The following is a 14,062-nucleotide window of genomic DNA, read 5'->3' on the forward strand; positions in this document are numbered from 1 at the left end:
GAGACAGACACCTTGGTGTGTCTTAGCTCTAGTGGAGGACGTCCCTCGCACTCTGGTGGTCACCGCACGAGCACATGTCTGCAGCAGGAGGAAGTAGGGTCAGCTGAGCTCACTGGCATTTGGAGGTGTGCTGGGGAAGAGGCCTCTGTGATGCTGAGTCTGATAATGCGTCTCTGGAAATGGTCTTCCAACTAATGGTGGCGAGACAACAAGAGGAAGGGGAACATCACACAGAGGTGTTGGGGGCCTTCCTTCCCTGTTGTTGGGCCAAAGGTTTGGAAATCCCTTCCTAATAGAACTGTACTTGCACCTACACCACATGCAATACAACAGTTCATGGTGGTGACTAAAGGGCCATTATGGATGCCAATAAATGCTTGACTTGCCAGTAATGCCAACATTTAATGAATGAATAAACAAAACTGGAGGCTGACACTGTGACAGTCAATGGCCACATCTAAACCTGATAACCTGGACACGTGTTACAAGAAATTCAAAGACCTCACAAAAGTGGTCAAGATCAGTGAATGCACCATCAAATGCTAAATCCCACCAACGGCACCACTAACCACATCAGCACCTGCCAACAATCTCTGTCATTCATACCAAAAATTCATTGCTTTAACTGTCTTTCATGTAGTTCTGCAGGTGTCACATGTGTCATAGCTTACACAATCTTTCAACCATGAAAGCCACGTCATCCAAGCACATTGCAACGTATTCACTAACATACTTCCCGTTTCCTTGCAGGTCAGGGTGATACACAAGCAGAGGCAGCAGCATGTAACCAAAGGGGAACCGGAAGGGCTGAATGTCCATATCCTGAAGGAGAAAACAGTGATCACTATCATTGCAATGGCCATGGCTGATGCTGTGACCAGCGAAGCTGGAATCATTGAGGATGATGACCTGCTGAAAGCCTATCATTGTTTAGCAGAGACCAGAGACTCCTTTCTTCATTGTCTATTTTAAACTCTGCCAGATAGTTGCAGCTTTTAGCCGTTCAATGTTTAGCGACACTTAAATCCACCTCTTGTAGGAATCCATTTTCATCGAAAACAACCATCTTTCTTTTTATTGTTAGCACTCACAAAGCTGCAATTTCTTATTTGGTTTCAACAAGTTTAGCTTTACATTATTTTTCCCTTTCACGTCCAATTCCATTTCTAATAGGGGCGGCACAGTGGTTAGCACTGCTGCCTCACAGCGCCAGGGACCTGGATTCAATTCCCGGCATGGGTCACTGCCTGTGTGGAATCTGCACGTTCTCCCCATGCCTGCGTGAGTTTCCTCCGAGTGCTCCAGTTTCCTCCCACAGTCGGAAAGACGTGCTGGTTAGGTGCATTGACCATGCTAAATTCTCCCTCAGTGTACCCAAACAGGGGCCAGAATGTGCGACTAGGGGACTTTCACAGTAACTTCATTGCAGTGTTAGTGTAAGCCTACTTATGACAATAATAAATAAACTTTAAATTCCTGTAAAGTTCAGATTTAGCTCATTTGCAATAGCTTCAATGCTGGATGACAGTCCCCAACTGTCATGGACAATTTTAATATGTTACCTTTTATTTCTCATGATTTGTTTATATGTGGGTGAGTGTATTTTCCTACTCTGAGTAATTGAGTCATTTTAAATAACCCAACAGTAATTTTGTATATTTTTAAAATGAAGGTTTAGTTCTCATACTGTTGCCCTGAAATTAACGAAAACATAACATCTCACTCGCATGACTCACCTACACTATCTCACACACACAAAATTAGATACAGTTGAAGGTAAAATAGTGGTTATGAAAATGGAATTTAACTCTATTTCGGTGCCGTCCTGATGTTCCGTCGTTGAGCAATTACTTTCATTAAAATAAAGGTCTTAAAAATGCAGAGATTTTACTGTAGTTGTGAAGACTCCTAGAGTTGATTTGCTCAAAGGTTGTTTTCATACGCTTGAAGATGGAACAGGTTAGAGGAGGGAGAAAGGCTTAGAATCTTTCAAGATATTGGCCTGAATCCTATGACATCGCCTGCAGTGGGGGAGGCAGTGGCCTAGTGGTAGTGTCACTGAGTTAGTAATCCAGAGACCTAGGATAATGCTCTGGGGACCAGGATTCAAACCGCACTATGACAGATGCTGAAATTTGAATTCAATGAAAATCTGGAATTAAAAGTCTAATGATGACCATGAAACCATTATTGTAAAAACCCATCTGTTCACTAATGTCCTTTCAGGAAGGAAATCTGCAGTCCAATCTTGCCTACGTGTGACTCCAGACCTACAGCAATGTGGTTGACTCTCAAATGCCCTCTGCAATGGAGGGCAATTAGGGGAGGGCAATAAATGCTGGCCCGGCTAGTGACACCCACATCCTGTGAATGAATTTAAAAAAGCTGGGATTCTCCAGTCCTGCTGCTGTGAAGGGAGATTTGGCTGAGCGCTAAATACTCTGTTCTTGCTGGCAGTGGCAGTTGGGATGCGAGACCAGAGAATTCCGGCCATTTTTAGAGGATTACTTTGCTGCTTTACTGGTTGTGGCTTTGCCTCTTGGACTCTTGGTGGAATCTTACCAAAAAATGGCAATGTGTCAGGGTCTGACTGAGAACTGACAGTTTTCTCTCCAGATCTTCTGTCACTTTGTCAAAAAAAACAGGGGGGGCGTGTTTCACGCTGCCAGGGAGGAGGGCGGGGCCTAAACACACTGGTAAAGCCAACTGCAATGAGATTGGGGTACCATGTTTAATGAGTGCCCCGATCAGAGGAAAAGATACCTCCCCCGCCTCCCCCTACCACCCAACCACGGAGGTATCAGGGGCTCCATCCACCCCTACCCCACTGTGGCAAGCAGAGCTGACACCTCTCCCCCCCCTCCCCCGCCCCTACGTGATCAAGGTTGGCATTCCCCCATCCCCCCTCCAATCAGAGCTGGCATTCCCCATCCCACCCCTGCAAACAGTAAATGCAGGCACCCCCTCCTTCTCCCGAACAACACCAGCACCGCAGCTCCCATGTACGCTTCCCCCCACCACCACAAATAAATGAGTCATCCCCCATGAAGCACCGACTATCGTCCACCTCAGGCACTACCCTAGCACAGGTTGGCACTGCCAGGTTGGCACAGGCGAGCATTGTCCCCCGGAAGATCCCCATGACAGGTTAATGTCTGAGTAAACCTGTTGTAATCCATTTGAAAATACGCTGGGGAGGATATATGATGAGGTGGTGGGGGGGAGGTGGGAGTCTAATAATATTTAAATTTATTTAAATATATTAAGATCAGCCGTGAATCTGATTGTGTCGTCGGCGAGGGGCGGCAAAAATTGAAGATTGTGATCTCGCTGGCGAGATTCGTGACTTCTGGTTTTGCCGGATCTCGGGCCCCTTCCACCATTCCCACTCTCTTTCTCTGACAGAATTCTGTCTGCTTTTCTGAAGATGTCTCTGAAAAGCAGTTTGAATTTACTACTATATTGTAAACAGGGGGTCAAGATAGCTGTTGTATCATGTGATTGCACATTCGTGTTGAGTCACAGTGCCAATTAAGAGTTTGTGGCAATTTAATTAACAGTCCAGTCTTTTTTTAGGTGGCCAAAGATTTGACGAGTCAACTTTGCATTGCTACAATGAAGGTGTCAGTGGTGTTTAGTTTATTCCTGGACCTATCCACAAGTGAGGCAATATCAGAAAAGGTACGAAAATAGAAAATACTGTAAAATCTCAGCAGGTCTGACAGTATCTGTGGAGAGAGAACAGAGCTAACATTTCAAGTCTGGATGACCCTTCAGCAGAGCTATCCAGAATTGAAACGTTAGCTTGGTGGCGACAGTGGGGTGTCACGTGTAGCAGGCTTGGATGGGTTGTCTTTCGTGGTTCTTTGGATGAATGGAAGTTGGAAGCCTTTGGGTCTCCAAAAGAAATTGTAGCTACGTTTGTAGAGGTGACTCTCCATAGGTGAAAATAAATGTGTCTTGCTCGCGCACTATCTGGGTTATTTGTTAAGTATGGTTAGAAACATAGAAAGAAACATAGAAACCCTACAGTGCAGAAGGAGGCCATTCGGCCCATCGAGTCTGCACCGACCACAATCCCACCCAGGCCCTACCCCCACATATTTTACCTGCTAATCCCTCTAACCTACGCATCCCAGGACTCTAAGGGACAATTTTTAACCTGGCCAATCAACCTAACCCGCACATCTTTGGACTGTTCTTGTGGGAGAATGGCTCCTCTTATCCTGTTGGTTTGCAATTAAAGTGTCCTTGCCTGGTTCTGGAAGTAAAAGAATTTCTGATCGCAAGTTAATTTTAGTTATGTGACCAACCGCCCCCCCCCCCCCCCCCCCCCCCCCCCCACACTCCCTCGTTACCAGTACCTCAATTGTCTACATAATTGCTTTGAAGGTAGACTGAGTTAAAATCCCATTGTGTAGCTGTGGTTTCTACCTTGTTTCATCAAAATTGCAGAAGGACCAGTTTATCAGAAGCTTCTACAGTAAAGTTAATCATTTGAGCAGAAATTATAGAATGTCACCTGACTCTTGGCAGCCATCTTTAGTCAAGGTAAATTGTCCACATGCCATATTTTACCTTTTTAAGTGAAAAATGTTCATCATCCGAATACATTCACAGCATGTGATGTGAGCATGACATTTTGAACGTATGTGTCACATTATGTGTTTTAATCTAGCGAATACCTCCTCTCCTTTCCACTTTCTCCTTCAGAATAATTCACATCTTCTCCTTCACCTATCTTGGAACTTGGGGATAATGAACATCTATCCCCGAAGATTTATTTGTTTGAATCTTAGGGATTTATTTGTTTTTAGATCATTTAGGCTGTTTGGGGTTTCCATCTTATTTGTAATTAATCCATTTCATTTGTTTTGGGGAGGGCAAATTGTTCATGACCTTCATTATGAATGCTTGGAGCAAATTCATATTCATTCTCAGTTTTGACCCTCTACGAATTTTTTACTCCAACTGAGATTTCCTTTATGTTCTTGTGATACTAAAATAATTGTTTATTGTTGCACTTAGTTTCAGTTGTTGTCCCTGTTCTCATACTGTTTTATGGGAGATGCCTGTTGATGGGAGAAATAATACTTTGCAAAATCTGGCCCACAACAAATTTCTGAGCTCACAAAGCCTGGCCTGACTGGCAGAATCGGACCTTGAAAAGTTAATCCTCTGTTTTGGAATGTGTCCATTTGAATCTGTAGGAGAGCCTAAAACTAAAATAGGGCACTGTACCTGGGAAGATCTGAATGGATGATAGCAGCCAGAAAGATGTGAAGCTGGCACAGAAAAAAGGAAGCTAGGTCCGATGGCATTCGTGATCAGCCTGATTATGTTAACCTATTATGGCAAGGTAAGTATTTTATATGACTTTCCTCCACCTCAATGCTATCTTTAGGCATTAGTGGCCTTCTCCCAGACTTCTGCAACTGCATTCATCATCATGGCATGGTGTATGAACATTCGTCCTCTGGTTCAACCTTCCTCTCTGTGGCAAAGTGTCCGTCTTCCACTCAGCATCTGTCCCAATGGAATGGCTCAGATTAGAAATTCCTCCTGTGGGGAATTAGAAACATGTCCTTCCACTCCAAAGCATGACACAGGAGAATTAACGTACAATAGTATCGCGGTCCCCTCTGCCCCAGATAAAAAGTCAGTGGGACATGCCCACAACCCCAGTGGCAGTCCTGAAGTAGTTAAACACTAGCACTAGCGTTACTTGTTTTAAGGTGAGACTTCTGCCCCTTTCTTCAGGAAGCCCTGCTTTAAAGTGCTGACAGCCAATCTGATTGGCTGGTAGCTCTGTAGTCCCACCAGTACCAATGGGAATGACAGCACCACTACACTGAAGAGCCCAGGTAGGTTCTGGGTTGTGTTTCTTGGGCCCAGGGAGCCACAAAGTAAGCCCACCCCCTTGCCACACACCACTCTGTGCAGATAAAGCTGCCGGGTTTCCTGTATGGTGTGTGCCTCCCCCAACACAGATAAAATACTGGCAGGGATTGGATGACGTCCTTAAGGGCCATGAATTGGCCTGTTAAGGGCCTCAATAGGCGCAAGGGTGGCTAAGCAACCCAATACCTTCCGCATCCTGTAAAATTTCATACTGGGCATGGCGGGTAGACAGCAGGAAGACCACCTGCTGGATTTTATGTGCCTCTGAATTGCTTTCAAACCCACCAGGGTGAGATTGTAAATGCCAATCCACTGAAGCAAACTTAGAGAGGGAAGTAATTAAAAAGATATAACCACACAACCCAATATAATGAACATCAACTCAGAACATTATCCATATCTGCTGGTCATGGGAATGGTTTATTATAGCGGCAAAGATTGAACGTTATTGTTGCTACACATATAAAACAGCCATTGAATTCTGCAAATATCTTTGAACAATTTGTCTCGTACAGAAACCAACAGCTGTTGGAAAGTCTATTGCATGGAAGAAACTGAAATGATACAACATGTTCCAAAACATCAAGTTTATGTAAATGTTGTAAGGAAACAAGGTACAGTTCATTCCTACAAAGCGAATAAATTTGTCCCTATAAAAGTTTATTTATGCAGGTGGACCATCTGTGGGAAACTGGAAGTAAAGGTGACATAAGGAGAAATCTTACTGACACAGATTTTATTCATCTGTCGAGACCATTTATGGGTTCCACCCCTGATGGTGTCAGGCCCACCTGTGTGATTGATTCAGAAGGCTGCCTACGAAAGCCTTGTCCTATTAAGAATGCCGGGGGTGGGCTGTGCAGGTTGGAAAGCCAATACAAACTCCCAAGGCTATGGATGGCCAGCTGCACCCTCTGGAAAGGTGGATCATAGAAATAATAGAAACCCTGCAGTGCAGAAGAACATAAGAACATAAGAACATAAGAAATAGGAGCAGGAGTAGGCCATCTGGCCCTTCGAGCCTGCCCCGCCATTCAACAAGATCATGGCTGATCTGAAGCGAATCAGTTCCACTTACCCGCCTGCTCCCCATAACCCCTAATTCCCTTATCGATCAGAAAACTATCTACCCGTGATTTAAACATATTCAACGAGGAAGCCTCCACCACTTCAATGGGCAGAGAATTCCAGAGATTCACTACCCTCTGAGAGAAGAAGTTCCCCCTCAACTCTGTTCTGAACCGGCCCCCCCTTATTTTGAGGCTGTGCCCTCTAGTTCTGGTTTCCCTTCTAAGTGGAAAGAATCTCTCCACCTCTACCCTATCCAGCCCCTTCATTATCTTATATGTCTCTATAAGATCACCCCTCATCCTTCTAAACTCCAACGAGTACAGACCCAATCTGTTTAATCTCTCCTCATAAGCCACACCCATCATCTCCGGTACCAACCTGGTGAACCTTCTCTGCACTCCCTCCAAGGCCAATATATCCTTTCGCAAATAAGGGGACCAAAACTGCACACAGTACTCTAGTTGCGGCCTCACCAGTGCCTTGTACAGTTGCAGCAAGACCTCCCTGCTTTTATATTCTATCCCCCTCGCGATAAAGGCCAACATTCCATTCGCCTTCTTGATCACCTGCTGCACCTGCAGACTGAGTTTTTGCGATTCGTGCACAAGGACCCCCAGGTCCCTCTGCACAGTCGCACGATGTAATTTTTCTCCATTTAAATAATATTCCAATTTACTATTATTTCTTCCAAAGTGGATAACCTCACATTTGCTAACGTTATATTCCATCTGCCAGATCCTCGCCCACTCCCTCAGCCTATCCAAACCTCTCTGCAGACTTTCCGCGTCCTCCACGCAATTCGCTTTCCCACTCACCTTCGTGTCATCAGCAAACTTGAATACCCTACATTCAGTCCCCTCCTCCAGATCATCTATGTAAATGGTAAACAATTGAGGCCCTAGCACCGATCCCTGCGGCACGCCACTGGTCACCAACTGCCAACCAGAAAAGCACCCATTTATCCCAACTCTCTGCTTCCAATTAGATAGCCAATCCCCAATCCACGCCAACACCTTACCCCTAACTCCGTGTACCCCAATCTTCTGCAGCAACCTTTTGTGAGGCACCTTATCGAACGCCTTCTGGAAATCTAAAAACACCACATCCACCGGTTCCCCTCTGTCAATCGCACTAGTGATATCTTCATAAAAGTCCAGTAGATTCGTCAAACACGACTTTCCCTTCATGAATCCATGCTGCTTGATCGAACCATTCTTATTCAGGTGCTCTGTTATTTCCTCTTTAATAATGGACTCTAGCATCTTCCCAACTACGGACGTTAAGCTAACCGGCCTGTAGTTACCCGCCTTTTGTCTACTTCCTTTTTTAAACAGCGGCGTAACAGTAGCTGTTTTCCAGTCAGCCGGCACTACCCCAGAGTCCAGCGAATTTTGATAAATTACTACTAACGCATCTGCTATTACCTCAGCCATTTCTTTCAGTACCCTGGGATGCATTCCATCCGGGCCCGGGGACTTGTCTACCTTCAGTCCTATTAGTCTACCAAGCACCACCTGCTTAGTAACAGTAATTGTATTAAGGACCTCCCCTCCCACCAACTCTCGATCTCTAATATTCGGCAAACTACTTGTGTCTTCCACCGTGAAGACCGACACAAAGAACTTATTTAAAGTCTCAGCCATTTCCTCGTTTTCCACTATTAAATCCCCCCTCTCATCTTCCAAGGGTCCAACATTCACTCTAGCCACTCTATTCCTTTTTATATACTTGTAAAAACTTTTACTATCATTTTTTATATTTTGAGCTAGTTTAGTTTCATAATCTATCTTTCCTTTCTTAATCGCTTTCTTAGTCGTTCTTTGTTTTTCTTTAAAGCTTTCCCAATCCACTAATTCTCCACTATTTTTGGCCACTCTGTACGCATCTGATTTTATTTTAAGACTCTCCTTTATTTCCTTCGTTATCCACGTCCGGTTATCCTTTTTCTTACAGTCCTTCTTTATCACCGGAATATATTTTGCTGAGTACTTAAAAAAATCTCCTTAAAAATCCTCCACTGTTCCTCAGCTGTCCTACCTACCAGTCTGCTCGCCCAGTCTACATTAGCCAATTCCACCCTCATCCTATCGTACTCCCCTCTGTTCAAGCAGAGGACACTGGTTTGGGACCCTACTTTCTCACCCTCCATCTGTATCAGAAATTCCACCATATTATGATCACTCATCCCAAGAGGATCCTTTACAAGAAGATCCTTAATCCTACCTGTCTCATTGCACAGAACCAGATCCAAGATAGCTCGCTCTCTCGTAGGTTCTGTAACATACTGTTCAATGAAACAATCCCGACAGCATTCCAAGAGCTCTTCCTCAAGCCCTCCACGTCCAATTTGAGTCGACCAATCAATATGTAGGTTAAAATCCCCCATGATAATTGCCGTTCCACTTTTGCACGCATCCATTATTTGCTTGTTTATAGCCCTCCCCACCTCTAAGTTATTATTTGGGGGCCTATAGACCATGCCTACCAGTGACTTTCTCCCCCTACTATTCCTTATCTCCACCCACAACAATTCCACGTTTTGCTCCTTAGAGCCTATGTCGTCTCTCACTACCGTCCTGATATTATCCTTTATTAACAAAACTACCCCACCTCCTTTTTCTACCTGTCTATCCTTCCTAAATGCCTGATAACCCTGTATATTCAGTTCCCAGTCCCGGTCACCCTGCAACCAGGAGGCCATTCAACCCATCGAATCTGCACCGAAAACAATCCCACCTCGGCCTTGTCCCCGTAACTCCACATATTTACCCCACTAATCCTTGCATCCCAGGACACTAAGGGAGAACTTAGCATGGCCAATGCACCTAACCCGCACACCTTTGGACTGTGGGAGGAAACCCGAGCACCCGGAGGAAACCCACGCAGACGCAGGAGAATGTACAAATTCCACACAGACAGTCACCCAAGACGGGAAATTGAACCCAGATCCCAGGAGCTGTGAGGCAGCAGTGCTAACCACTGTGCCACCCATTGCTGCGGATGCTGCAACTGCAGGTGTGGGACCATGATGGTGTGAAGATCTTAGAATTTAAAAAAATAAAGTGTGGCCCCACGACCTTCCCTAACCACCCTGAGCTCACCCCACAATACAGGGATGGATGGCTATCTAAATTGGTAGTCCACCTGCCATATTTAAATAGATAATCAAGGGTCAACTAGGCTTGTTAACAAGCCAATTGACTCTGTTAATACACTGCATTCACCATAAAATGGGTGTGGGGTTCTATTCTCTTTGCAGATGGGGGTAGGGGTGGTCCCCTAAGATAGAACATTCCTTTACTTCCTACCCACCTGTAACCTTATACCCACCACCCCGCACCCTGCCCATATGTCCCGGACCTGCTGAAACCCCTCTGCACAAGATCCCAGACTTATGCATTTCCTGGAATCCATGGGCCTTCTTCTTCCTCATTGCAGTCCACTAATGTGTTCTTGGCATTGCCAGGACTGATGGAGTTGCTGGACATTCAGATTGGCTGGCAGCTCTGAGGGTGAGACCTCCTCCCCAGAGAGTGGTGAAAGTCTGATTCTGTCCCTATTTAGCCCGCCCATCCTTGAACACCAAATTGTCCATATTCCCTTTCGATTACAGGACAACCTCCCCATGCAACTATCAGAATAGCTCCAGCCGAGTTACTCATGGGGAGATGACTCCGCAACAGGTTGAGCCCGAGCTTCCCGAACCTGGGAGAGAGGGTCAAAAGGCACCAAGGAGCCCAGTGCTGAGGCCACAACAATACCGGCCAGGAGAGACACCTAAACGCAGGCGATAGGGTGTTATTGAAAAATCATGGCAATTACATATAATGTGGAGTGTCCGGGTCACCAGCACTCGGGGTGAAAAACTTGTACTGGGAAGTACTTGCCTGAGTATTGCAAACCATTGTAAATAAATAAATTTTGGTGAAGGGACACTGCATCTCTGAAGTTATTTCAAAGTCAATGATCCAATTTGCTTTTTTAATATTTTTCTCAACTTGTCCTGCTGTCTTCAATGATTTGCAACACCCACATCTCTCGCTGTTCCTTTTACCTTTTTAAAATTGCAAATTACACTATTTAGTTGATATTGCTTCTCCCCATTTCTCTTACCAAACATGTATCGCTTCACACTTCTCTGTTAAATATCCTCTGCCAAGTGTCTGCCCATTTCACCATACCTATGTCCTCCTGAAGTCATCTTGCAAACTTTGAAATTATTCCCTCTACACCCAAGTCCAGGACATTATGATGTATTAAAAGGAGCAGGGGTTCTGACGCTGGCACTGGTGGACACCATTATATATTTTCCTCCAGTATCAAAAACAATTGTTCACCACTACTCTCGGCTTTCGGTCCCAATTTTGTAATGCCACAATCGCTGACCCTTTAATCGCTAATTGGGCTGCAGTAGTGCCAGGACTTCATATTTGTAAACTTTATCTCTTCCATGTATGTACAGCAATGGCAAACATCAGAGTTGACATTTTTTTGTTTAAAAGTATTCGGACAATATAAATCATTAACTTTGGGAGCTCATCCAAGTTAAGCAATCTGAATAACTTTGTGTGAGGCCGTGTGTATATATGTTCATCAAAACACTGTGCTTATTTACTGTTCTGGAGAATGAATTGTCCCTCCAGCTTTGCCGCTCCTCCCGTCACGGTTTGGATTTTAATCACCTGACCCAGCAGGAGTAAGGATTGGGGATTCTGGAAGTCAGGCTTCTCTGCACACAGTGGGGTTTTAAATCCATGGATTGTGCGCGACAATACCAATTAATATTCTGCTCGGAAGCCAGCCTCACTGAGCTTTGGATTCCCGGTGGGGTGGGGTGGGGTGAGGGGCTGTTGGGAGCCATTAGGCCTAAGCTGCTCGATAAGATGGGTCACACCAGGGAAGCATGGGAGTTTGATCTTGGTGGGTGGGGACATCAATTAGCAATTGATCATACAGCCCTTTGAGCCTGCTCTGCCATTCAGGACAATCATGGCTGATCTTGGGCTTCAACTCCACTTCCCCGCTCGCTCCCCTTGATTCCCTAAGAAAGCAAAAAAATCTCTTTATTCTCAGCCTTATAGATATTCAGCGATGGAGCATCCACAACCTTCTGGGGTAGAGAAGTCTGAAGATTCACAATCCTTTGAGCAAAGTAGTTTTTTCTCTTCTCTGTCCCAAATGTTTGTCCCATTATCCTGAAACTGTGCCAAGTGTTAATTCTGTAGTGGAATGGAGAGTTTGATCCTGAGGGAAAAATGGGTCAGTCAGGGGGAGGGTTTGTTGAGTCGTGAAGGGTGGGGTGTGACAGGGGGAGGGACGTGATAGTGATCCTGGGGGAAAATTGAAGACTATTGGTCTGGTGTGGGGAGGAGACAATCTGAGGGGAAGAGGGATTAATTACAGGGAGCACACGGAAGGTCAATGGGGATGGATTAGAAAGGATGATTGTTGGTGAAATGGTAGGGGCAGCGTTAGGGTAGACCATCTTAACATGGGCCACTGGAGGGTGGGGTAGTGATCTAGGGGGCAGCTGAAATGGAGTTCCTGGGGTTTGTCAGAGTCTTCACTGGGAGGCAGGTTGGTGTGGGAGGATAGGTGGGCCTTCAGCGCATCCAGTCCGCACCGACACACTAGAAACACCTGAACTCCACCTAATCCCACCTACCAGCACTTGGCCCATAGCCCTGAATGTTATGATGTGCCAAGTGTTCATCCAGGTACTTTTTAAAGGATGTGAGGCACCCAGCCTCCATCACCCTCCCAGGCAGCGCATTCCAGACCGTCACCACCCTCTGGATAAAAAAGACTTTCCTTACATCCCCCTCAAACCTCCTGCCCCTCACTTTGAACCTATGTCCCCTCATGACTGATCCTTCAACTAAGGGGAACAGCTGCTGCTTATCCACTCATAATCCATGGCCCTCATAATCTTGTACATCTCAATCAGGTCGCCCCTCAGTCTTCTCTGCTCCAACGAAAACAACCCAAGCCTATCCAGCCTCTCTTCATAACTTTAATGTTCCATCCCAAGCAGCATCCTGGTGAATCTCCTCTACACCTACTCCAGTGCATTCACAATCTTCCTATAATATGGCAACCAGAACTGTACACAGTATTTCAGCTGTGGCCTCACCAAAGTTCCATACAACTCCAACATGACTTCCCTGCTTTTGTAATCTATGCCTCAATTGATAAAGGCAGGTGTCCCATATATCTTTTTCACCACCCTACTAACCTGCCCATCCGCCTCCAGAGATGTGTGGACAAACATGCCAAGGTCCCTTTGTGTGATAAACTGGACTTTTAAGCAGATGTGACCTTTTAGCACATTTGCTTCCTATTTTCACCCTTACATCAAAGTGGAGCAGAATGCCTGACATGGCAGTTGCGGCAAGGGTGGGGCATCCGACAGGACATCCAAGCAGTTGCCGTCTAAAGCCACCAAGAAGTAGAGGAAATCTCTCTGGCAGAGCTACCCCACTTACATGGACTGGGTGCTGACCCAGGCCCACCCTCCCACCAGGGTATCATCCAAGGCCATGAGTGTTAATGACTCCTTCATCATCGACATTTTCAAGTGCATCACACCTCATTCACTACAACAGAACCAGGGGTCACAGTCTGCGGATACAGGGTAGACCATTTAGGGCAGAGATGAGGAGACATTTCTTCACCTAAAGAGTGGTGAGCCTGTGGAATTCATTACCACAGGAAGTAGTTGATACCAAAACATTGAATGTATTCAAGAGGCTAGATATAGCACTTGAGGCGAACAGGATCAAAGATTATGGGGAGAAGGTAGGATTAGACTATTGAGTTGGACGATTAGCCATGATCATGATGAGTGGCGGAGCAGGCTCGAAGGGCGGAATGGCCTCCTCCTGCTCCTATCTTCTATGTTTCTATGTAAATGGCAAACCATCTCAGCCAGGGAGATCCAGAGCCTATCTGCCTCATGCTGCCAGTGGAACTGGCCAAACATACCATCTCCAAAAGCATGAAAGTGGTCAGCAAATACACCAGCTTTGTTCAGGTCGATCATCACTCAATGCTAGTAGACCTCCTGCAACTTCAATTGTTATGTATAACT

The sequence above is a fragment of the Mustelus asterias genome, chromosome 2 (assembly GCF_964213995.1).
Source record: "Mustelus asterias chromosome 2, sMusAst1.hap1.1, whole genome shotgun sequence".
Lineage (NCBI taxonomy): Eukaryota > Metazoa > Chordata > Chondrichthyes > Carcharhiniformes > Triakidae > Mustelus > Mustelus asterias.